We start from the raw sequence: 27,324 nt of genomic DNA on the forward strand, positions 1-27,324 counted from the left end.
CCAAATGATTTCCTTTCACAGTGTATCTACTACGTTAGCACACTTGATGGTTCACTCGTATGGAATAAAATCTTTTTCGGTGAAAATCTATTTTACTACCACTTTAATGTCACACGCAAAAAGGCAGTTTTGAAACATTTGAGAGATGGCTTGATGGAACGTTGGACAGAAAAATTGCTACAACGCAGAAAGCTGGATATGTTTACATTTAGCTTCTGCTTTGAAAAAGCAAGTGCAGCATCAATGAATCAGTTCAGGACTGTGATATGAAGGATTGAAATGTGCACATGACAAGTGGAGGTCAGGTTTTTAGGAAATGTATCAGGATTGCGATAGGGAAGGGAAGGAGCGATATGGTTTCACGATTTGAGAGAGATGCTTGAGAGCCATGTTTATTTACAGCAAGCTTTGGACAAACCATGTGTTTTTGTTAATTAGTAATTTTTATATTTGGTTAATCCTGGTGTTGGCATAACGATTAAGGTGGCTGGCTTAAGATCTTAGGGTCCTGAGTTTGAGCCCCTGTCGTTCCGTTAAATTAACATCAGGGTTGACTCAGCCCATATCGTCCTTCAGAGGCCGGCAAGATGAGTACCAGCTTACTGTAAACAGGTGGCACTGCATCAGCGGTACAGCAGTGCTCTCAGCAAGGATGCAACAAGCAGCCATAGGCTGCATTAAAAAAAAAAAACCCACCTTTAGAGGCCATTTGTCCCTGCAAGCGGGGGTTGGCCTTTTTCGGGGACCGTGGTTGTTGTTGTTTTTCGGTCCCCTTTTTGAAGCAATGTTTTATGAACCTATGCAACTTTTATGAACCAATGAACCTATGCAACTTTATGAACCTATGAAGCAACCTATGCATAGGCTGCATACAAAAGAATAATAATCTATTATATGTTGTCCGGTAAACTCGGACACACAACTTCACTCAGGATTACTCCATCTGGGATAATTTTGCAGTCGAGTCGCAAAAGGAAACTTTGGAATTTTAATCAGAACTTCACAAAACAAAGTCTCCGCCAAACTGTGGTAAAGGCAAGGCAAAAGTGGTGGTGGCAAACACGTGTTGTATTTCCTCCCAAACCAACACTAAGATCTCCTCTGGAATTCTTCCCCTTAGGAAGGCACCTCACACAGCTTCGTACAGGCTTCTCATAATATCCTGGCCGCCTCCGAATTTCTCAGCCTCCGTCAGTTCCGCTCCTCAATAGGCGTGACCAACTGTAACTCTAAGGGGATTCTGTTACCTTTCGGTGCTGTTTCTGTTACATTTTTGCCACCCTGTTACATATATAAGACCGAGTCGGTTGTTTTTGAGCAAATCGTTTACATTCTTGCCAATTGACTTCATGTTCAAAGTTTGGACAATACATCACCCAAGTTATGAACCTTGACAAGTTTAGATCTATTTGTTGATTCTCCCTTTTTTTTCTTCTTCAGGTTTAGCCAATTTTAAAGTGCGTGAGTTCCTGTATGCCTGCCTTTCTTTTCCACATCCGACCGACCTCTCAACCAATGCTTGGATAATGTCACGTGCCTAAATGAGACTTGTTATAAACAACTTTACCTTTTTAGTGACAAACACTTAATTTCACTTTTTTGTGCGTGTGGGCCATCAAACCCTGTCGTCCATCCTGGTGAGAATGTAAAATGGTTTATACACCGCCTCAGATCCAAACTCGCAATTATCTATGTCCGACCCCGGAGAGAGTGTAAAAGGGTTTATGCACCGCCTCACCATTGTTCGCCTGTGGCATTTCAATCACTCTTTTACCCCAGCAGTGGTAGGACGGACGGGCTTTGCATTTTCAGATTATTTCTACTTTTCCATTTTAATCAATGTTGATGGATAGCCATCAAGGATCTTCCCCTCCCTATTTTTGGCCATTATGGTGTGCAACCATTCCTCATTCCACTGATTTGAATGACATTTTCGTTAGACCGTCCCACACGTAGCGGGAGATGGGGTTTTGGAATCACTTCTGTGTGCCTGTCTGTCTGTCTATGTGCCTGTCCGGGCCGTAACCTTTTTACCATTTGAGTTTTGTCATCAAATTTTCACCAAAGCTTTACTATGATAATACGAAGGCAAATTAATAATTTTGTTAAAAGGTCTAGAGGTCAAAGGTGAAGGTCACCTAAAATCATAAATTTTCATCCAATTGACCTGAAATTGAAATTTACCATTTAAGTTTTGTCATCAAATTTTCAACAAAGCTTTATTATGATAATATGGAAAAGCCAAATTAATAATTTTGTCAAAAGGTCAAAGGTGAAGGTCACCTAAAATCATTTTTATCCAATAAACCTGAAATTTCAATTTATCATTTGAGTCGTCATCAAATATTAAACAAAGCTATATTATGAGAATATGGAAAAAGCAACTTAATAATTTGGTCAAAAGGTAAAAGGTCAGCATCACATAAAATCCAAAAATTTAATGAGGTTGACCTGAAATTAAAAAAAATTGCATATTGCATATTGGGAATTAGTTCACTAATCAAAAGCTATGAGCGGATTGGTTATTTTAGATTAAAATGTCAAAGGTCAAGGTTGCATAAAATCGTCAATTTTCATCCGATTGATTTTAAATTTTAAGAATTTGCATATTGGGTCACAGAAATGGTTCACCAATCAAAAGCAAGAAGCTGATTTAAAAAATATATATTTAAAGCTCAAAGGTCCAGGCTGCATAAAAAAATGGTCAATTTTCATTTTGTATTAAAAAAAAAAATCCGTCATGTTGAGAATACGGAAGAAGAAGAAGACGTCTGAATAGAATGGATGCAGTCGGGCTTTGCATTTTTAGATGCATTCTAGTTTTATTTTGGACGTGGTTGAATCTGCAGCCCAATAATAAGTGCCATCGTAAACTCGTAGGTGAGAAAACCTCCCAATGTTTTTTATGCCCCACCTCAGGGGTTTCATAATACTGTATGAAAAGTCCTGCCTCAAGGAGCTCAATAATACAAACTCTGAAGCTGTTGATGAGCATGTTGTGCCCATGCCTTTGGGAAGCCGATGCGTGTCCATAAATAACATCAACATGTAAATGAAGGCACCACCAAGTTCATTTTCTTTATAGCCATTTTCACATTTACACAGTCGTAATAGCTTATGTAGCAAATTACATGTCAGCACCACATGATGCATGAAACTAATGATTTATGAAGGCATTCTTCACATCTGTTACAAATTTTTATCAATATAGGCCACTCTTCCACATGATGTGGTATTTAAATTGTCAAAGTGAATGTGTGCAAGCTCTTTAAAAAACCTGAGTCAATCAAAAGACAGGACTTTGCAATAATTGAAGAAATACGAACACTTTTTCCCCAAAATATAAGTACACGTAATTAGTTAGGCGGTCTGACAGGATGGCACAGAAGAACCCGGATGGGTTGACGCAGAAGAATGCTTTATGAACATGATGAAAGATGTGGTGCAGGTTTGCGATGAATCCATAAATGATCTGGAATGACACTCTTTAGAGCAAATCCATCCACCAGGCTGAATATATATTTTTTGTATATGTAGTCGAGGCTTGTGTAAGAGCTAGTCCACTGCATGGATTAGCCCATAACAGGATGCAAAAGGAACAGGAGACTTTTTGACTTTTTGTGTCCTTTTATTAATTATAAAAGTATAAAACCAAAAGTATTCCAACTCCACTTTACATACAAATCACAACCTAATTTCCAATGCATTTGCACAAAACACCCCCCATGTCCCATAACTCTTCAAACACAAGGTTCCCCATGTTTACATGATAAGCATGTTCGAGCTTTATACGTGCTGACACCATCCCTATAAAACAAAAAAGTGCATTTTCATTTTTTCCACTACCTAATCTGGCTTTTCTGGTTTTATAAATTGCAAGCTTAACAATTCCAAACAAAAAATTCAAAAGCAAAATCGGAGTTTTTCCTCGTATTACCTGCAAGTCCGTAAACAAAGACTGTAACAGAAAAAACAATTTTGAATTTACAAAAGATTCGGTTCAGATACAGAAACAGATGACGATCTCTTGCACTCAATAAACGCATGATACAAATGTACAACATTACCACAAAAAGGACATAAATTATACCCAGCAGGGTTAAACGTCTGAACTAACACCTGTGTGGCCAGGGCGTGATGGACCAGTCTCCAATTTAGGTCTCCTGTACATCCGACAGTAGGACACCTGTACATTTCATCCCAATTTTGAGTGAGAAATGCTCCTGCAGGTAAAAGCTCTTTCCACTTGTTTCTTAAGGGTGCTGCACAGCCCGGTAAGCACACCTCCAGACAAATTCTATACATTGCCCTTTTCCCCATTATGTGGAACACACCGGATTCTTCGCTGTTGGAGGAAAACACACCATGTTGTTCTTGGGTATTGACAGAGTTCAGGGAAGGTTAAACGAAAATCTACTTCCTCATTTACCCCATTCCACCCAATATTTGAATCTAAAAAAGTGTGGGATACAATCTTTATGACCCTGCTCACTATTCTAATTGAACACAAGCCAATTTTTCCAGGAACAGCACTGGCAGACAACCATCGCTTCAAGGATAGCTCCATAAGATCTTGCACTTTATTAATCCCATTGTTCGTAAAATGTTCCATAAAAGATAGGCTGGTGGATATTTCAGCGAATAATGTGTTTTGGAACAATGGCTCATGCACAAACTTCCTGGGATCGTAAGAGATCTCCAACCGCTGCTCTCCTAGAGCTTGCCAGGCGTTCAGGAGAGACCGATGAAATGCAGGGAGCCGAGTTCTCTCGACCTGCTTCAAGCCCATAAGGAAAAGTTCCCGGTCATAGTCCATTCCTACCTACTTGCCTGAGCAAGGTATTCGTGAGAGGACGCCAGGGCACAACCTCGCTGTATAGCAGACGTTTTCTTGTCATTAGCCGAAAAGCCATTATTTGACTAGGGATGTGAACCAGGTTTTGGCCACCTGAATTACGTGGTCTGCACAACACATCTGGCTTAAGCCAGTGGTGGCCTCTCCAGAAAAAGTCAACTGGACCCCTCTGAATGTTGGTGATCAGAGCTTGAGGAGGCTGGGGTGCTATGATCATATGCCATACGATTAGAAGCACCAGGTTGTTTATTATCGTTACCCGTGCCTTAAGTGACAAGATATGGAGCATCCTTTTCCACTTTGATAGTTTCTGCTTAATGTTATCTCGGAAACCATCCCAGTTTTTCTTCATATAGCTTGTAGTTCCCAAATGGATGCTAAGTATTTAAACCCATCCATTTTCCATAACATTCCTCCTGGAAGAGTTGGGGGAACCGTATGTGAAGCCTGTGACGCAGATAGGGTAACTGGGTACAGAGAAAGAGCTACGCTCTTGTTCCAATTTACTCTTGCTGATGAAGCAAGTTCAAATTTGGCAAAACACCGGGATAGCTCAAAAACATCTTCCTGGTTTTTAACCACAACACACAGGTCGTCTGCATATGCTGACGTAACAATTTTGGAATTGTTTGACAAGGACAAACCAGATAAGGTGGTAGGAAGGAGAGCCAGTAAGTGTGATCCACAAAAATGAATGGTTTTTGAGTGAAACAAATGAATGAGTGAAACAAAAATGAGTGATCCACACTGTCAAAAGCTTTCTCCTGATCAAGGAGTAATAACCCAAAAGTGTGCGACGCAGTTTGACCGATAGTAATCGTCTCTAACCAAGAAAATACTGTCATACATGGATCGTTCAGGTATGCAATACGTTTGGTCATTCCCAACTAAGAAAGATGACCTTTTTAAGACGCATTGCAAGGATCTTTGACACAATCTTCTAGTCAGTATTTGACAATGACACAGGCTGCCAGTTTGTAATCTGCTGCAAATCCCCTTTCTTGGGAAGAAGACATAATACAGCTCTTCTGCAGCTCGGGGGCAATTCCCTCTGATTTAGGCTCTCGTGAAAAATCTCAATTAAAGCAGGACACAGAACATTCCAAAAAACGTTGTAAAATTCAGCAGGAAGTCCGTCAATTCCGGGAGCCTTTCCGTCTTCGAGTTGTTTCACTGCTGTTGTGAGCTCCTCAAGATAAATGTCACATTCCAGTTGGAGTTGCTGCTCTTCAGAAAGAGATGGGAGAAGTTCAATCATCTCATTTGCCGTCGTTTTATCCACCGTTCTTGGAGTAAACAAGTTTGAGTAAAACCCTTGTAGTGAATGTTTAATGTCACTGGCAAGCCAGAACACCGCCGGAAGAGCGTAGACTCTGAATCTGCCGAGAAGTGTTGGCAGCCTTCTGCATTTTGAAGAAATCTTTGTTTGGAGTCGAGGTGAATTCTCATCCGCAGGTGAATCGTTGCTCTGCCACACGCTCTTTGACCATTTCGGCCAGCAGGGTCTTTTTTCTATCGGCTGCTGATATTGGTCACTTCCCCAAGATGTTCCAGCTTCTTGTTCATATTTAAGTACATCTGCTTTTAGAGCATTTATCAACCCAGACATATTAATGGTGGCATAAGAGAAATATTGTTGGGAGAAAATCCGAATTTGTGATTTGGTACAGTCCCACCACTGTCGCATATTGACATAGGAACACTTTTTCTTTTCTAATCCTTCCCATACTAGTCTGAAGGCATTTTTAAAATGTTCATCTTGTAACAATTTCACATTGAAAGTCCAGTGTACACTCTTACAGCAATGATAGGGTAACATACATTCCATTGCAATCATATGGTGATCAGAAAAGCCAGATGGAGTTATACATGTTCTCTTAACTAGATTCACCATTCCTTGGTTCATGTACAATCTGTCCAGTCGACCCATGGTTAACCGGTTTTTTGCACAGCACACCCATGTATATTGACGGGTGTTTGGATTTTGTAATCGCCATACATCTCTAAGTTTGTATTTTTTCACAAGTTGTGCCAAGGACTTTGCACTGGGTGGATGTGGCTCAGGAGTGTTCCTGTCCAGTCGAGGGTTGAGTGTGCAATTATAGTCTCCCCCCCATACAAATTAAACAAGTCCAATCGACGGTGCTTAAAGAATCTGCTAATTTTGGTAGAAATAGGTCACTGGGGCAATACACATTAATAATGCTAACCTTTTGATTGCTGCTAATAAAATCCACCACCATCAAGAAACCCTTACAAATCTCTCTCTAGTGAATTTCAGATGGTTGAAGGCGAAGATGCAAGATTATTGCCACCCCGCTTTAGCTTCTTCAACCGCACTGGAAAAAACATGGCACCCTTTAAACATTCTGCGCCAGTCGTCTTCACAAGATTGGTTGATGTGTGTCTCTTGTAACATGAAAATATCAATCTTTTCTTTCTCAAATAGTTGTAACACCTCCAGACGCCGCATACAGCGGTGCCCTCTGTTTATATTGAGAGATGTTACCTTCATATATTCTTTATTAATTTTCCTGCCTTCGTGGCACACTTCCTCAACCGCTGAAATTGAGGTTCTGAGATCCCAACTTGCTGGGGTTCACGAATCATGTTTCTAGTAGTTTTTAGAAAAGCATGTAGGTTTGGGAAATAATCCTGAATTCTAACATTCCTTTTCCTGAAGGATTCATCGAGGAATTTTTTAATTTCATCTTCTGTAACTACAGTGTCCCCATCCTCATCCTCTTGGGCACAAAACCCACTACCTGACGGGGTAGGGTAGGGTTCATCAAAATCAAACGCATCATCTTTGTCATTCTCTTCCTGATGCAAACTTATTTCTGAGGCACAAATCTCTCCAAGATCAGAAACATGGATATCGTTTTCATTCCTGTTTAGCTGCTCATCGTCACATGCAGATTCCTTCTTATCATCCCTTTTATTTTGTTCCAGAAGTGTAGGCTTACAGGTTTCCTCTGAGGGGCTGTCCGACGTTATCTGTTCTGTCATTATGCTTGGCCATCCCTGCGCCCACCTCTGTGACCATTACATTAATGTCATGTAAGACATTAGGGTTGTCAATATCGCCACTTGTGTCCTCCTGAGAGGCACGAGGATTCTCGATGTCTATATCACACTCAGAACCCTCAAACAGTTCGACAAGTGGTGCAAACGAATTGCTTAGATTTAAACCCGGTTCCGGTTCAGTTTGCAATCCCAAACGGATTCTCTACACGAGCTCCATCTTGCAAGCTCTGCGACACATTTGACACAACCAGTGCCTTACTTTGTACTGTGCTTGCATCCTTCATGACGGGACATGAACGTTTGTCCTTTTTTACGAGCCACTGTTACGAACCCTTCCATATTGTCATCCATACAGTACTGTACAGTAGGAGAGGGATCAACCACTTTTGTCACACCAGCAGGTAGGGAGGAGTGGTCTACTGTTTCCCGTTCACCCATTGGTTGTAGGGAGGGGTCTTCCATTCCACGTATCTCAGTAGGTGATGGGGAGGAGTCGACTGTTTCCCGATCACCATTAGGTCGTGGGGAGGAGACTATGACATCATCCGCCCCATTTAGGTGGGGAGGGAGGAGAATCTGCAATCACCTGGTCTCGGTTTTCTAATGACGTCACCAAACCGGGACAGGAACTCTTGACGTGTCCGTAGGCTCCACACCCATAGCACGCCATGACGTCCATGGAGGCATACATTATAAAGTATGGCCATTAATCTTTGCATGCAAAACTACATTTAGCTTTTGCACATTTTCAGGCAATATCATGTAAACGACCCTTTTAAAAGTCATCACGTGTCGAAATTTACCCCTTGCCAAGTGTATCGGCACCATTGTCACTTTTGATACGATCGTACCGAACTTGCTCAATTGAGCACACAAGTCCTCACCTTTAACAAAAGGAGGGATATTAGACACATTGACCTTCACCGCAGGTGTATCTAATGGGGAAACCACGAGAAACAGGTCGGGCTCCATGAGAAGGCCTTGCTCCACAACGGAGTTCACCATGTGCATCTCCGATACAAACACAACAACCTTCTTGTTCATTCGAGAGTCTGCACAGATATTATGTGAGCCGACGCTTTTTCCGATTGCTGGAAGCACTTGCTCCATCTTTACCTCACTCGGAGGGTCGCACACAAGCCCATACTTGCGAGTGAGCGACTCGTACATGCTATTCCTCAAACAATCGTTTGCCGTAGTGAACGTAAATTAAATAAATAAAAGGTGAGAAATCAACAAAACGATACCAACCACAAGCAACATCGGCAAGTGGAGGTAAAACCAAAACGAATGGACTAGGTCCAAGAACCGTTTAGAGCAGCGAAACGCCGCTGCCTGGACTAGGAAAACACGGCAAAATGGAGGCCAGGCCTCAAACCCGGAGGTTCGAAAAAAGGCAACCGAACACCACCTACCGTGTGCGTTCTCTCCCTCTCTTTTGTCTCAACAATGAAAGGACACACATGGGAAACTTTACAAGCATAAACAAGGACAAAGGGAGCGAAATGGGGGATAGGAAAACCAACCAACACCACAGATAACTCACAGCTCAACATGCACAGCCACCATGATGCCACACCCAGTCACCCACGCACGACTCACAAATGACCAGCAGGGGCGAGAGAGATGGAGAGAGAGAGACAGAGAGACAGAGACAGGCTTTTATTATAAAAGTATCAAAACACACACGGAAAAACACCGCAAAATTTTTTACAAGAAAATAAAGTTGTACAAGCAAAAAGGATGTATATACATGTATATGTGGACATTGAGCGTAAGTAAAATTTACAAAAACAAACAAACACCTCATCTGTAAAAAAAAATCGTCGTTGACACTGCCCAAACTTATCCGGGCCGAAACTATTCCTTTAAAGCAAAAGAGCACATTTTCATCTCTCACTCAATTTGATCTTCCTCGTTTTATATATTGCAAGTTTAGCAATTCTGCACAGAAAATTCAAGAAAGGGACTGCTGTCTTGCTCTTGGTGCTCCTTTCAATGCCATACACAAAAATTGCAACAGAAAAAACAAACTTAAATTTATAAAATAACTGTTGGAGGAAACAAAAAAGGGGTACCAATCTCTTACATTTCACGAAAGCATGGGTCACATTTTCAGCCTCTTCACAAAAAGGACAAACATTCTGTACAGAAGGATCAAACTTATTAAGTAAGTATTTGATGACCAGGGCCTGATGAACTAATCTCCAATTTAAGTCTCCGGTTCGACCTAAAGTTGGAGACCTATACATCTCTTTCCACACTGGAGATAGGAACGAACTAGCCGGAATGATCTCCTCCCACCGACTTTTTTCAAAGGTTTTGTGAAACCCGGTATAAGCACCTCTTGGCATATCCCATAAATAACTTTTTTCCCCATCACATGAAACACACCGCAACCATCTGACTTTGAGAAGACACACTTGTTTTTTTGAGGTGATTTGGAGCTCGGGGAAATAGAGACGAGAGTCCACCACTTCATCTGCCCCAGTCCACCCGATATTTAATTCCCTGAAAGTTTTAATCACAACTCTCAAAACTTTGTCCACCATTCTAGATGACCGAACCCCCACTTTTGATGAGAGAACCGGTGGATAACCATCCATTTAGGGAAGGCTTCATCAGGTCTCGCACTCTGTTTATTCCATTACAGGTGAAGCAATGCATAAATGACCTGGAGGTTGAAATTTCAGGGAATAAAGGATTCAGAACCAATGGCTCATGCATATATTTTTTGGCATCGTAGGACACCTCTAATCGTTGTATTCCAAGGACTTGCCAGGCATTCAGAAGGCTCTGATGAAACTCGGGGAGAAGAGTCGTGTTGACGTGCTGCAGGTCCATGAGGAAGAGCTCTCGGTCATACTTCAACCCATCTGCTTCCTGCAGCCAAGCATTTGTGAGAGGCCGCCACGGGACACACTCACCATACAAAAACGCTTTATCATCAACATGCGGAAAGCCATTATCCGACTCGGAACATGTATCAAGCTTTGGCCACCTGCATTTCGGGGTCTGCACACCATGTCTGGTCCAAGCCAATGGTGGCCTCCCCAGAAAAACTGAGTTAGAACCCTCTGAATGCCTGTGACCAAGTATCTCGGAGGTTGGAGCGGGATAAGTTTATGCCAAATAAATGGAACCACCAGGTTATTTATTATTGTCACCCTTGCCTTAAGCGATAGAAGGTGGTGCAACCGTTTCCATCTAGCCAGTTTCTGCTGAATTCCTTCCAAGAAACCCTCCCAATTTTTTTGTTCATATGCTTGGACTAGAGTCCCTGTATATAGAGAGTTGTGTCAACTCAAATTTGGACGCCATTTTGTGTCTAAGTGTGTCGGATTAGATATACATGTACATTCGCGATATTGGGTGATATATTCTAAACCTGCTAAAAAAAATTTTACTACACATATTTAGTCTTATTATTACATACAGGTGATATTTGTTTTGTCAAAAACTCAGCTATTGCCGTGAAAAAGAGCTGTGTGGTGATATTAAAAGTGGTATGGCAATGCATATTACAAGCCAACACTGCATATAAGAGCTAACATTATAAGTAAGACAAACCAATGCTGTCGTTCTCTGCATTGGTTTGTCTTACTTTTGAGGTATCAGGATAATTTGAGGTATCTGTATCAAACAGGGATAACAGCTTTTGAAAGTTGAGCCAGTTTTAAATGTGGGTACACAAATACACCTGTTTTACTGCATTAATCACCTAGAAATATTGTATGTTTTGGGAACGATAGCTGTCACCAGGTTAAATATATAGGGATTGTCCAATGTGCAAAATCTTCCATCACTACAATTTGGCCATAAATCCCGGGGTGGGAAATATTTGAGCAAATATGCCACAAGACGCATGAGCACTGTACAAAGCAAACAATAACTCGTCAAATTTTGGACGTATGGATGGCTGCACAACCCGCAAAAAAATTGAGCAGGTCCCCCCCAAAATTGCTTTTATGATTGCCGATTAGGCTAAAGATTTTAAACCAAAAAAATAACTTGCCTCGGAATAAGTTTTGAATGGACGGACAGACAACTGAAAACAAAACGGACCATGGGTTTCCCACCCCTATAAAATCAAAATTAATTCCCTCTGAAAAAGTACAGTGACATTGCCCGCAGACTACCCAACCGCAGACCAGGCAATGTCACTGTACCGGGACATTTCATCAATCAATGACAATATGCGGTCCGCTAGGACTACCTGAAAAAAATTGAGCAGGGTTCTTCCCACGGAAATGCATTTTTGTTACAAATGCAAATGCAAATGCAAATGTTACAGACGCGGTTGTGGATGTTAGTTTACCGAGCGGTTTGGTATGACCGCGTCTGCACAGTTTACCCGATTATACTCGAACGTTGGCCGAGTCGCGCTACGCTAAATCAATTGAGGAAAAGGACACAACGGCTGGGATTAAATGACACGACACCAGGGGTACAGTTCTCAAGACCTCCTGAGGAGGATATAATATGGGATATGTTTAGATTACACCGACCAGAGGTACAGCACAGTAAGGTGGGCACTTAAACACGGTCTTATATTAGCCCCGACAGACCACAGATAAACAGGACAAAACTGACTCACACGGGGATTGATGGCAAGGAAGGCAGGTAGTCGATGGCTCAAGGTGCACTCTTGGCTCAGGGACAGGATACAGTACGGTCCAGTAGATGCAGGGAGGTGTCACAGCGCTCGGAGGTGGCGTCTGGTTCTCCTTCGTGGCGGAGGCGCATCTGACGTCACGTCCGGTAAGTGGCTGTGTATATCCGGCGGGGAGTGACACGCCCTCGGCTCGTTAGCTCCGCCCCAGATGGAATCGGCCCATTGCTTCTTATTGGGTGCGGGGGTTACCGGGCTCCGCCCTTGACGAGGAGCTGACAGCCAGCCCCTTCGTGGTAACCCCGTGGGCGCACATGGCAATGGCGGCTAACCAAGCCGGTGTGAGGACGCACACTCCCCGCACCGCGGCCGCGCCGCCCCCGCTGTGGTTGTAGTTGTTGTTGTTGTTATTGTTTCATGAGGAAGATGGGAGGAGGTATGGGGAGGTCCTAAACTCACTACTGGTGCCATACAATCACATTCTGGTGCAACGAAGAGTCAGAATGAATGGAAACGAGTCCTTAACTGACATAGACTAAGAATAACTAGCAAGATGTCCGAAAGTTGTCTACGTGAGATGCGGTGGACCTGGGCACGACATGTAATGGGGGAAGAAGGGGAAGGTCGGTTCTACAGAGTGTTGTTTACAGACAATGGGACTAGGGAATGGGGGATTGGGGATAGTTGGGGAGTATTGGGGAAATAGGGGAATATTTACAAGCGGATATGGAGGCCAAATCCCATATCCGCAACATTGCACCCTTCTCTACCCTCGGGGCGTCCCGACCCGATAAATTTTTACCTATTTTAGTGTGGCACTCAGATGTAGTTCCCTCTACTATTAACTCTACCCTGAGTGCGACAGTTTTACAGATATTCACAAACGAGTAAATATGTCCACCTGCGACGTTGCACCCTTCTCCTCACAGAAACACACCCACAGGATAACCGAATCGCGGAAAGAATTCGCAAACTAAACATACAGCCGGTAGGGAGCATTATTTACACAAGACTACGCTGATATTTACACTACGATCCAGGACCTGTTTTTGGAGGAACACATGCAGATGTTATGCATCGAGAGAGCACGCATGCCAGCATCGATACACCAACCCACGAGTGCTCTGTGGCCTTACGGCCTTTAATAATGTGCAGAGCACCCCTTCCAAGCACCAAAAGCACCACCCCATCACACAGTCAGCACCATCCGGTGCACCAATAAAATGTTTAATGATCATGGTGTGGTGTCGCAGCCGGCCGATGTTCTGCCGCTGGTCTTGCCTTCGTGTGGTGCACTTGGCCTTCGTACTTCTTTCAAAAATAAAGAAAGGCGCCAACCGCGTCTATTTCTTTATTGTGGCCGTCAGGGGGCCAACTATAAGTGGTTCACCTGTATGGCATAGGTGCCACGTTGACCCATAGGTCCATCCACGGGTGGTGCTTGGCCGCAAAAGAACTGCGGTCCATTGTGGGTGGCCACCAAAATTGCGGTCCATATGGTGTATCGATCCAGGCAGCAAGCAGCGAAAGTGCAGGCCCACAACTGCGGAGCCAGCACCTCTCTCTCCTCTCTCTCTGCCCCAAAGCCAGATCCTCGGAGGTGGGAGACAAAAGAAGAAAACAAGTGAGTAAGGTGGCAAGGGCGCAAAAGTGCACGCAATACAAGGTGATGCACACTGGGGGCACATGGGAACCAGGTGAGACAGGTACGTTCCTACCGTACGCCCCCCCCCCCACCAGGTAACCTACATGGCCCCTCCCTTACCCCTTACTGTATCCACAAAACACAACACTACCCATAAACATCTACTTTACAAATCAACAAACATCCCTACTGTCTTCCCCGTTCCTCCCATATACCAAATTCGTCTTCTCTCCCTCCTAACCAATCAAATTTGCCATTTTCAACTCTCATCAAAATTTGCCATCTCCAACTGAACATCAAAATTTGCCATTACCAATTCATCATCAGTCCCTCCTAAGGAGGGAGAGATGGAATCACCCCAATGTCTCATCCACGTCTTGATGCGTCTCACCAATCCACAGCAATCTCATTTCCTGCAACAAAACAAAGAAAACACAGGTGTGGAGTCATCATCACCACAGGTAAGTGGCTGCGTATGGTGCGACAGGTTCATCAATCCTAACTATTTCCTAAATGACTTTAACAACCTTACATTACCCAGGGTCTTTCCCTGCCAATCCATTGGCCCTCTTACACTATGGGTTCTAAAAACCAATTACCATTGACCAAACTGTGGTGCTTTTCAATTTGGGGTCTCACTCCCCCGATTCATCTCCCGGTGCCCTCGCACAATTTCCGGGCTGGCGTGTACCTCTCCCAGCGGGTCTACCCACCTGCACACCTCCACCACTGCAGTTGCCTCCGAGCTTACCTGCTCCTTACCCTAACCTAACTACCTGGGGAAGGCCCTCTGGCGCTCTCCCCACTCGGTGCCCTCTCTGGCACTGGGCTGCCCGATCCACACCCGGGATCCTCAGGCACCCACTCACAACTACCGGCTCCCAGAGCCCACCTGCGGCCTCACCTGGCCGACATCCTCACAGTGGTGGAGTGCCCAACCAACTACACACACTAACAGGCTACACACCCAGCCATTTCCACAACACTAATGCACCCATCCACAACACCATTCTGCAACCGCACCACAAATGCCAATATCCACCCACAATTTACCTATACCCTCTACCTAACACTTACACTACCCGCCCCGGGTATCCGTGATGGGGGTCCACTCTTCCCCCATTCACACCTTCGCACCATGCACACCACTCCGTACCACTTACTCCAACTTTCTCCACACCACTCATTCTCTGCTCCATGTATTCCACACACCTGCACTTGCACACCTGTGCTCTCTCTCTTGGTGCCGCCTGCACCCTTCTCTCCCCAAGCGCATTCGCGCTGATCCACAACACTCATTACTCACACACTGCTCCACACACCTGTCCAGTTGCACACCTGTGCAATCACACCTGTTCCATCCTCACACAGCATCATCTCATCTAACTACTCCCCTCTGAAACTTGCGCTTCCCAGTCGTCCCTTTAAACTATTGCGCTCCCACGTCATTATCATCCATACTAATCTACCTGCGTCCCCACTACAGGTATCAGTCACTAACTAAACTTAACGTCACCTAATGTCATCTTCGCTAGATCCCTACAATATAACCTAACCCACCCGGGCTAGTTTTCACTGCCATACACCCCATAACTAGTGCTCCTTTGCCCCCGCTATGGGAAGGGTGGCAGGGATGCCCCCCTTACCCACCGGGCCCATCGCTCCTCAATCCCCCAGTCCTCTGGCACTAATAAGCCCCCCTTATTCAGAGGTACTGGGTCCCGCCTCGGCATCTAAAGCCGAGGCAATCCACGGGGGCGCCTGCTCGCCGGTGTAAGGCCTTATTCGGTCGGCGTGGACGATCCGAGGGAGGGCTCGTGGCCCCATTTTGATCTTGACGACCACGTCACAGATTTGCGACAGGACGACTCCTGGGCCTTGCCAGGGGGAGGTGAGTTTTGGGCACCTTCCCTTCCGCCTCCGGGGATTAAAGAACCAAATCTTCATCCCCGGAGCGTATTGACTCCCCTGGCTCCGGTCGTCGTACCTGCGCTTCATCTTTTCCCCCGCCAGATGGAGTTGGCGGCGGGCGAAGGCATGGACTAGCTCCATGCCTTCCTCTAGGTGACGTGCGTACCCCTCCCTCGGCGGGTTAACCACTGTGTCTGGCACGGGACCGCATAGCAAGTCGGCGGGAGCCCGTAACTCCCGCCCATACATAAGCAACGCTGGACTGCATGCGGTGGCCCCGTGCTGGCTGGTTCGGTAGGCCATGAGCAAATAAGGGAGATGTTCGTCCCAGTCATCCTGACGGGTGGCGGTGAACAGTGCCAGTTGTTGGATTAGAGTTCGGTTGAATCTTTCCACCATCCCGTCAGATTGAGGTCTTAAAGGCGTTGTTCTGGTTTTCCGAATTGACAGGAGACTGCACACATCTTTTAGCAATTTGCTCTCAAAATTTCGTCCCTGGTCGGTGTGCAACTCCTGTGGAATCCCATGCCGGCACACAAATCCTTCCACGAAGGCCTGCGCTACCACCCCTGCTTCTTGGTTGGGGAGGGCGTAGGCCTCCGGCCACTTGGTGAAGTAGTCCATCACAACGAGGATGTACTTATTACCTAGGCGGGTGCGGGGTAGTGGGCCTAGGATATCCATGGCCACCCGCTCTAGGGGGGCCCCCACCTGGTGTAATTGAAGGGGGGCCCTCATCCTCCGTGCTGGTCCCTTTTTGGCAGTACAGGCGTCGCATCTCCGACACCAGTCCTGTATGTCGCGCCCCATATTCACCCAATAAAACCTCCGGCGTACCCGCGATGTCGTCTTTGTCCTGCCCAAATGGCCGCCGGGGCGGGTACCATGCACCTGTTGCAATATATCGGTCTTAAATTTATTTGGGACTACCACCAGCCAGGAAGTTCTATCAGAGGGAACCTCCACCCACTTGCGATACAAGATGTTATCCTTCAATTCCAGAGTTTTCCACTGAGCCCAATATGCCTTTGTTTGCGCCCCGAGGGGGGTGACCTCTTCCCCATTAGGTCTTTGCCCCAATTTGTTTAACTTCCCTTTCCGCTTGGTCCCTCATGTCCCTCAATTTGCCTTCCATACTGTTTTCTAACCCCTCTAACCCCTTTTGCATCCCTTCCATTTGATTCTCTTGAGCGGCCATTCTGTTTTCTACCCTCATTAACCCCTCCTGTATTTCCCCTAATCTATTGTCTAATCCCTCTATTCTACTTCCTAACCCATGTTTCACCCCTTCTATCCCATTGTCTAACCCCTCTAATTTCTTGTCTAATCCCTCACCGGTACCCCTCGCTTCGTCCCTCATTACCCCCATTTGGTTTCCCATTACCCCCAATTGCTCACTCTGAGCATCCATCCGGTTCCCCATTACCCCCATTTGGCCCTCCAATCGCTCACCCAATCGCTCACTATCAGCCCTCATTTGCTCACTATTAGCCCTCATATCGTCCTTCTGCAGGTTGAGGGACGCCTGCATTTGCGCCATAAAATGCTCCATGAGGGCCTGCATTTGGGCCATCCCTCCCACTTGTGCAGCGGGTGCGGCCGCCGTAGCTATGTGCGAGGCGCCATTTCGCGCGCCCGTTACCTTGTGCGTGACGACGCTATTTTGCGAATCTGCTACCCTCACTGCTTCGCTCTCCTCTTGTCCCTCAATTTGGTCCTGGATCGACCCTGCCTCACTCTCCCCCACCGGAACCCAGCCGTCTTGGTCTGCCATAGCGCGACTTTCAAAATTCGGGTTTTTTTTTTTTTTTTGTAAAACACAATCAAATTTCGCCGTTATAATTTCGAGCGCGGGAAACGCGCTCCGGATCGAATTCCACTTCCCGACACCAAAATGTTACCCTAATGGTACAATTGGTGTTCCAAAATTTGGGCCTAACTGAATTTAGTCCCAGGTCCGAATCCAACTCCTCGACACCAAATGTTACAGACGCGGTTGTGGATGTTAGTTTACCGAGCGGTTTGGTATGACCGCGTCTGCACAGTTTACCCGATTATACTCGAACGTTGGCCGAGTCGCGCTACGCTAAATCAATTGAGGAAAAGGACACAACGGCTGGGATTAAATGACACGACACCAGGGGTACAGTTCTCAAGACCTCCGGAGGAGGATATAATATGGGATATGTTTAGATTACACCGACCAGAGGTACAGCACAGTAAGGTGGGCACTTAAACACGGTCTTATATTAGCCCCGACAGACCACAGATAAACAGGACAAAACTGACTCACACGGGGATTGATGGCAAGGAAGGCAGGTAGTCGATGGCTCAAGGTGCACTCTTGGCTCAGGGACAGGATACAGTACGGTCCAGTAGATGCAGGGAGGTGTCACAGCGCTCGGAGGTGGCGTCTGGTTCTCCTTCGTGGCGGAGGCGCATCTGACGTCACGTCCGGTAAGTGGCTGCGTATATCCGGCGGGGAGTGACACGCCCTCGGCTCGTTAGCTCCGCCCCAGATGGAATCGGCCCGTTGCTTCTTATTGGGTGCGGGGGTTACCGGGCTCCGCCCTTGACGAGGAGCTGACAGCCAGCCCCTTCGTGGTAACCCCGTGGGCGCACATGGCAATGGCGGCTAACCAAGCCGGTGTGAGGACGCACACTCCCCGCACCGCGGCCGCACCGCCCCCGCTGTGGTTGTAGTTGTTGTTGTTGTTATTGTTTCATGAGGAAGATGGGAGGAGGTATGGGGAGGTCCTAAACTCACTACTGGTGCCATACAATCACATTCTGGTGCAACGAAGAGTCAGAATTAATGGAAACGAGTCCTTAACTGACATAGACTAAGAATAACTAGCAAGATGTCCGAAAGTTGTCTACGTGAGATGCGGTGGACCTGGGCACGACATGTAATGGGGGAAGAAGGGGAAGGTCGGTTCTACAGAGTGTTGTTTACAGACAATGGGACTAGGGAATGGGGGATTGGGGATAGTTGGGGAGTATTGGGGAAATAGGGGAATATTTACAAGCGGATATGGAGGCCAAATCCCATATCCGCAACAATATGCGGTCCGCTAGGACTACCCGAAAAAAATTGAGCAGGGTTCTTCCCACGGAAATGCATTTTTGGTCAGCTCCTTGAAGATTATAAACAAACACAAATCACTTCCCTTTAAAAGGGTTTTCAACGGACAGACAACCAAAAAAAAACCGAGCAGATAGAATTGCTTTTGAACATCGATCATCAAGCGGCGTGGGCCTACCTGGCAGAGTCTCGAGGAGTCGATCGCTTTCCAGCTCTTTCGTCTGACTTTCGCTTCCCAAATTTGTCTTCTGACTTTATCACTTGGAAATCTATACATCTTATATTTCCCAGATTGGTTTGAACAACCAAAAGCAGAACAACCAGTCATTTTGTTTGGCAATAAACAACATTCCCATACCAAGCTGACGTTCACGCACGGTGAAGTTAGACACAAAATGGCGCCACGAAATCACGTGACCAGAAATCTCGGGTCAGCGCATGGCGCAACTCTCTTTTTTACAGGGACTCTAGCTTGGACTCCTAGAAATAACCCTAAATATTTAAACCCCTCTTTGTCAAAAGCTTTTTCTTGATCGAAAAGAACCAAACCAAAACCATGAGATGTACGACCGAGACTGATCAAGGCTCTCACCAAAAAAATGTTATCGTAAATAGAATGCTCAGGAACACAATAAGACTGATCAATATCAATCAAAAGGGGGATTCTTCCTTTAGACATATCGCGAGCGCCTTCGACAATATTTTATAATCCGTATTTAGGAGTGACACAGGCCGCCAATTTGTGACGTCTTGCAAGTTCCCTTTTTTTGGAAGGAGACACAAAACTGACCTATGGCAACTTAATGGCAATTCACCTTGTTCAAGGCTATCATGAAAGATGTCGAGTAGAGTAGGGCCTAGAATGTCCCAAAAGGCTTTGTAAAATTCAACTGGGAGGCCATCAAGTCCAGGGGCTTTCCCATCTTGGATTCCTTGAAGAGCAGCAGTAAGTTCTCCGAGAGAGATGCCAGGCTCCAGTTGTTGTTGCTGGTCTTCAGACAGAGATGGGAGCAGTTCAAACATCCCGTTTCTGTTTTCCTGGTTCACCGTTCTCAAGGCAAACAGCTTTGAATAAAAGTTTCGTAATTCATTCTTGATGTCACTTTGAGAAGACAGAAGCGCACCGGCAGAAGAGCGCAAAGCGTGAATTTGTTGAGGCTGTCTTTTCCAAATTGAAAAAGTCTTTGTTTGGTTTGTCCAACTCGATATTGTCCATTCGCAGTCGGACGAAAGCACCAGATGCACGCTCTTTCACCATTTCAGCCAGTAGTGTTCTTTTCTCTGACAACTGCTGGACATTTTCGTTGGACATTCCAGATTTCTGCTCACAATAAAGTATATCGTTTTTTAAGGCAGATATTACACCGAGTGCGTTACATGTATTATAACGACAGTATTGCTGGCAAAAACACTGAATTTGGGATTTTGTGCAATCACACCATTGCCTTAAATTTAGGGAGGAAAACTTTTGCATTTCACATTCCTTCCATACCATTCTGAATGCTTCTTTGAAATGCTCACTTTGTAAAAGTTTGACATTGAAATTCCAATATGCACTTCTACAAACGTGATGAGGTAAGCCACATGACCATGTGATGATCAGAAAAACCAGATGGCCTTATATAAGAATTCTTGACAAGATTTACCTCATCATGGTTAACATAAATTCTATCCAAACGAGCCATTGTCAAAAGATTTCTTGCGGCACAAACCCACGTGTACTGCCGGATGTTAGGGTTCTGTACCCGCCACACATCCACGAGTTGAAATTTTTTAAATGAGCTGTGCCAAAGGCCTTGCACTCGGTGGATGAGGCTCAGGAGTGTTTCTATCAAGTTGTGGGTTGAGGGTACAGTTGTAGTCTCCCCCCAAACAAACCAACATGGACAGTTAAATCGTGCTTTAAAAAACCCGCTAACTTGTGAAGAAAAGCACTTCTTGCAGAGTTAGCACTAGGGCAGTATACATTAGTCGTGCAAATCTTTTGGTTACCACTGACAAACTCCACAGATAGTAAATGGCCCTTGCAAATTTCCCTACATCTGATCTCCAACGGCTGGAGTCTAGGATGTAACACGACTGCCACACCAGCCTTGGCATCAACGAAAGCACTGGAGAAAAAGTGACAACCTTTAAAGATTTTACGACACTCAACCTCAGAGGACTGATTTGCATGCGTCTCTTGTAACATCAGCACATCAATTTTTTCATTCTGAAAAATTTGAAACACCTGGAGGCGACGCACACAACTGCGACCACCGTTGATGTTTGAGGATGCTACTTTTATCTCCACTCTGTTAACTATTCATGAAGTTCCTTACCCGCTCGAGTTACACATTTTCTTAGCCTCTGGAATTGAGGTTCTGACATGTTAACCTGATCGGGTTCACGAATCATGTTCTTTGCAGTCAAAATATAATTACGCAGATTCGGAAAGTAGTCTTTGATTTTTACATGTCTTTTCCTGAACGTTTCATCAAGGAACGTAATAACATTTTCTTGAGAAACCATGGTGATGGTGTGGTCATCACCCACCTCACTCTCTTGGGCACTTAAAGCACTAAAGAGTGGAGTAGAAGAGGTTTCATCAGAATCAAATGTTTCATCTTGATCTGCACCTTTTCCTACTATTTGTTGAACACTTAGTTTTGGAAACAGCAATTCTACAGGGTCATGGACCTCCGTGCTCTTTGCTGACACTTCCAAATTTACCATGTCCCGTGTGGCTATAAGTATGTCCCCCACCTCATCATCCCTTTTATTTTTATCTGTCAGGGAAGGGTTAACGTTATCCTCAGTCATAAGGACTTTCCCCTTTATCTATTTTTTCCTCACTAGCAGATCCAGCCGCTAACTCGACTGAGTGAGTTTTGTTATCAGGACAAGGACTTACCACATCCTGAGAGGATCGACTATTTTCCGGGTCATTCTGAATCTCGGCAAGTTGTGCAAGCGAATCTTCCTCACGTACACACACTTCCGGTACCATCTCCATTACCGCCAAGGAGTTTCCGGTGTCGGCCTCACCCTGGAGGTCCTGCGAGCCTGACACGATCTGAATCTTATTTTGTTTTGCTTTGGAATCACAGGATTAATCACTTGAATGCCTCTGACATTTTTCCTGGTGTCCGCTACCGATACGTCCATGATATCGTCCGCACTGTCGTGTACAGTGGACGAAATGGGAGAGGGTTCAACCACTTTCATTCCCATCTTAGGTGAGGGGGGGGGGCGGGGTTAGTCACCTCACGTTCTAAATCTATCACTCCTCCCCCCCCCCCCCCGGTCGGGGTGGTCGGGTCTGGCGCTTCGCTTACCGCAGTAGGTGCTGTGGGTGGATTAACCACTCGATCCGCCTCCTCCCCTTCAGTGTGCGGTGAAGAGGAGTCACTCCTCACCAATCCTCTGCTTTCCTGCGGTGTAACCGCATTGGGGCAGGCACTCCTCACATGCCCGTAAGCCCCACACTCGAAACACGTCATAGCCTCCGAGGAGGCATACATTTTGTATTCAAAGCCGTTGATTTTCACACTCAACACGACATTGAGCGTTTTTACATTTGCAGGCAGTATCATGTACACCACTCTCTTGTAGGACATGACATGTTTGAATCGATCGCAAACATTTCGCCACGGCACCATCGAAATCCTCGATACGACCACACCAAACTTGCTTAATTGTTCACGTAAATCCTCATTTCTAATAAACGGCGGGATATTACTGATGTTAATCTTTACCGTAGGGGCTTGTGAAGCGAACACAGAGAGGAACGTGTTAGGTTCAATGAACAAGCCTTGTTCGACTACACTCGCTACCATGTGCTCCTCGGACAAAAATACGACGAATTTCTTATTCATACGAGAGGCAGCGCGAATACTGTGTGCACCAACGATGTTTCCAATGGCGGAAAGCGCATCGTTAATTTCCACCTCGTTGGGAGGAACAAAAAACTAGCCCGTGTTTACGAGTTAGCGATTCGTACGTATCAATGCGGAAACGTTCGCCCGCCATTCTAACTCAACCAAAGACACGTTCGGAACCGAGAACCGAGAAAACCCAATGTTTGTCGAACACCAACAAACAGCTCAGCTATAGCCTAAAGCCATTAAACACAGCCACAAAGTGAAGAAAAGACCTCCCCCCGGCGGCCATGCCAGACCGCCGGCTTAGGACCCTCTCAACACCGAACTGCTCTGTCTCTGTCTCTGTCTCTGTCTCTGTCTCTCACTCACTCACTCACTCACTCACACACACACAACGCGAAAAGCACACAGGAAGGAGAGGGAGGGGTTGGGCAGGAGAGGAGAGGAGAACAACACACAAAGGACTCACAACAACACAGAGCAGTTGCTCACAGCCGCCATGACGCCACACCCAAATCATAGAGAGAGAGAGAGAGAGAGAGACACAGACACACACACACTTTTGGACAACCAATGGGTGTGGGGAGGAATGAGGATTATGGGAAGACACGTGAGATGGACAAGATTATCATTGGGTGGACGAGATGATGCATGGGGTGGACGAGATAGATACAGAAGGAAACTTCAAGGAGGGAAAACTGGAAATTGGATTGGGGTGGGGGGTTGGAGGGGGTTAACAAGGGTAGAAAAGATCATGGCTTAGGTTTGGGGACAATCTGAGATGGTGGTGAACAGGCCTGACTCGATGACTCGGAGGGAAGAATGAAATTAAAGAGAACGTGGAAGTTGGTTCCACAGGTGGGGAAAAAAGAGGAACGGATGAGTGGAGGTGAGCATTGATTTTGGATTTAGGTAGTTTCACCAGAAAAGGGTTGATAGTGGACTGTGCATGCCCTGCAGAAACCTGGGGGTGGGGGAATATAGGAAAGAGAGAAAAAAGAAAGAAAAAAAGAAGGCGCAAGACCAGAAAGTATGTGGTAGAAGAAAGAGACCACTGACCTATCTGTGATTACGAAGTTATAGGCTCATCGACTCAGCTTTATCACGAGAGATTCCAATAAGTTTTAAGCCCTTGGTTTCCATGGCGTCAATCAAAGCAAGGTGTGAGGCAGGGGAGCCAGCCCAAGAGCAGAACTCCATCAAACTGCAGATCCAATATAAGGCAGGGTGCAATAACAGATCCTCTCAACTCCAGCCCAGTGAGGTTACTTCCAATTTAATGCAAAGGTGTAGATAATCCAGCACCCCAGCTGACATTGTCTTTCCCTTTTTCTAATGGCCTGATCTTCAATCATAATTTTCGATAACATCCTATTCACTTAATTTTGGATGTGCTGCTTCTATACACAAAGAATTAAGTTAAGCACCCCCCCGTTTTTTTACAACCTCGCACATTACAAGGTTGTTGTCGTCAAAACAGTGTAATATACCCATGATATTGCTATATTTTCTGGAGAAGTGATATTATGGTCACATAAAAACATAACAATCATGCCGTTTTCAATATTTTATTCTGAATAATTTAAGGTGAAATTTTTTGGGAATTTTAGGCATATTTTCACCTCAATTTAAGTATGGAGCTATAGGTCCATCACGGACAGTGTGGATGACGTTTATGTTTTCTAACGTACAGTCATTGTTCTGAGATGACCTCTAGCGATCTTTGCGTCAATAACGTGTGTAGGACCCACGTGATCGGATGGAGCAAGGTGCTGTGACAACCATCCCCTGGCCTGCGTACAGTCCTGACCTGAACCCCCTCGAGCACGTTTGGGACATGTTGGGACGACAAATTGCGAAGATGGTCCCTCCAATAGCCAATCTGGATGAATTGGAACGTGCATTACATCGGGAATGGAACAACCTGCCACAGCAACGCATACGACGGCTTACAGGGTCTATGAGACGTAGGGTTGAGTCAGTGATCCGATCACGTGGGTCCTACACACGTTATTGACGCAAAGATCGCTAGAGGTCTTCTCAGAACAATGACTGTACGTTAGAAAACATAAACGTCATCCACACTGTCCGTGATGGACCTATAGCTCCATACTTAAATTGAGGTGAAAATATGCCTAAAATTCCCAAAAAATTTCACCTTAAATTATTCAGAATAAAATATTGAAAACGGCATGATTGTTATGTTTTTATGTGACCATAATATCACTTCTCCAGAAAATATAGCAATATCATGGGTATATTACACTGTTTTGACGACAACAAACTTGTAATGTGCGAGGTTGTAAAAAAACGGGGGGGTGCTTAACTTAATTCTTTGTGTATATTTCAGCAATCTATGGAGGCTCTGAATTTCAAGGATGAGGTGTCTATGGACATATCTCAGACATTTGACATAGATTGGCAAACTACTCTCCTTGCCAAGGAATTTGACTGTAGAATACCGGACCACTTTCTTTCCTGGTTTGCTAATATCCTCCACTCATGCAATCGGTGTCGCTCTCAAAAGAATCCTCTTATCTCTTCTCTCAGTAGAGGCTGGAGTGCCCCAAGGTAGCATCTTGGACCCAGTTCTGCTCCTTGTATATATTAATGACGTAGTTCTTGAGAAAATGGTTCCTCATCACATAACCACACATTATGCTATATATGATTCCACATCCCACCAACAGGCTAGTCGCATCAGTTTTCCTCCCTCTTGAATCGGAAAGGATCAAATTTTGAACTAACACTTGGAAATGCCACATTCTCACCCTGTCTCTCCAGAGGGATCATTAAACAAACCCACCGATATATTTCTACAATTAACAATTGTTAACAATAATTACTATAAGCAGAAAGCATCTGTAAGGGTGCCCCAACACCTTAGCCCCCCCCCCCCACCCCTGCCCAGCCCAACGTAGGAGAGGTAGGGAGAAACCACGAATAGGGGAAAAAAACTTTATTATTCGACATCTCATGTGCACAGTTTCAAAGCTTTGCTTCAATATTTGGTGTACCCACCGCCCGCCGACCGAACTGCCTCCAAACGCGTGGGGTAGGATTCCAAGAGAGACACAAACAAGTCACGATCGAACTCCATTTCTTCGAGGACGTTGGTCAAAGCAGTGAGAAGCTCTTCCCTGGTGTTCTGGAGGCGTTGTTCAACTCTGTCCTTGTGTATCGCCCCCAAATGTTCACAGGCGTTGAGGTCAGGCGATGCTTCCGGCCACTCATCGTTTCCGAAAAAATCGACCTTGTTCGCCTTCAGAAGATTCTGGGTCACCAGTGCGCTCATGCACGGGGCTCGGTCGTGCAAAAACGTGGTCTCCTTGATGCTGAGGACATTTTCTGGGTTCCGTAAGAACGGAATAACATGGTGGGTCAGCACAACGTCTCGGAGGTATTTGCCGTCGCATGATTGTCCTTGCTCTTCGATGACCCACATCAGCCTTTTCGCTCTGAACATCAAGAAGACGCCAACGCACCGTGCTGTCTTCGATTTCTCTCGAATCTTGAGTTCTTGTGGAATGTCATCATTGTGAAGAGCCCAAATTCTGTCGTTCTGGAAGTTGGGACGTCGATCCTCATAAATGGAAAATTCATTAGAAGGGGCCAGGAAAAGAAAATCATCAGAGGTCCACTCGCTCAAAAACTCACAAAACCACATTCGATCCTCGACGTTCTTCTCTGTCAGCTTCGGTGCTGGAATTTGGTGAAAAGCCTTTGCGCCAATGGACTGAAGGAACCTGTGGATACTTGATAAGCTCTTCTTCTTCCCTCAAACCTGTTCAATCTCCTTTTGGAGCCCTCAAATGCTTTTCTTCTCCTTGGCAAGCGACTCAATGATGATATCACGGCTTTCCCGAGACAAACATTGTGCTGTCTGTTCGGGCCGGCTGTCCATCTCGCAATCGAAGGGATCACGGTTCCAATTGCGTTTGACGAAGTCCTCATACCTGTTCAGGTACTTGGCAACCCAGGATCGGGATTTGGTTCCTGGCGTCTGATCCCTGGCGACTCGGAACGCGATAGCCATGAGGCGGCATATCCACCTTTTCTTCTCGGAATCACCCGACCACGACATCACTTCACAAAATCTGCAACAGAACAAGAAAGGCTCATTAGATCATTTTGAAATTTGGTATTTGAGATGTCAAATGAATGATCCTTCCCGCTATATGCCCGCCATTGTACAGTGGCGACCCAGTAGGGCGGGGGGGGGGGGGGGGTGGGGGCAAGGTGTTGGGACACCCTGTATACAGTACTGTATATATTGAATGTAGGAGCGAGTTTGTTTGTTTGTTCCTTCTATGTTAACAAACCGCT

The sequence above is a fragment of the Myxine glutinosa genome, chromosome 3 (assembly GCF_964187855.1).
Source record: "Myxine glutinosa chromosome 3, kmMyxGlut1.1, whole genome shotgun sequence".
NCBI classification, from domain to species: Eukaryota; Metazoa; Chordata; class Myxini; order Myxiniformes; family Myxinidae; genus Myxine; species Myxine glutinosa.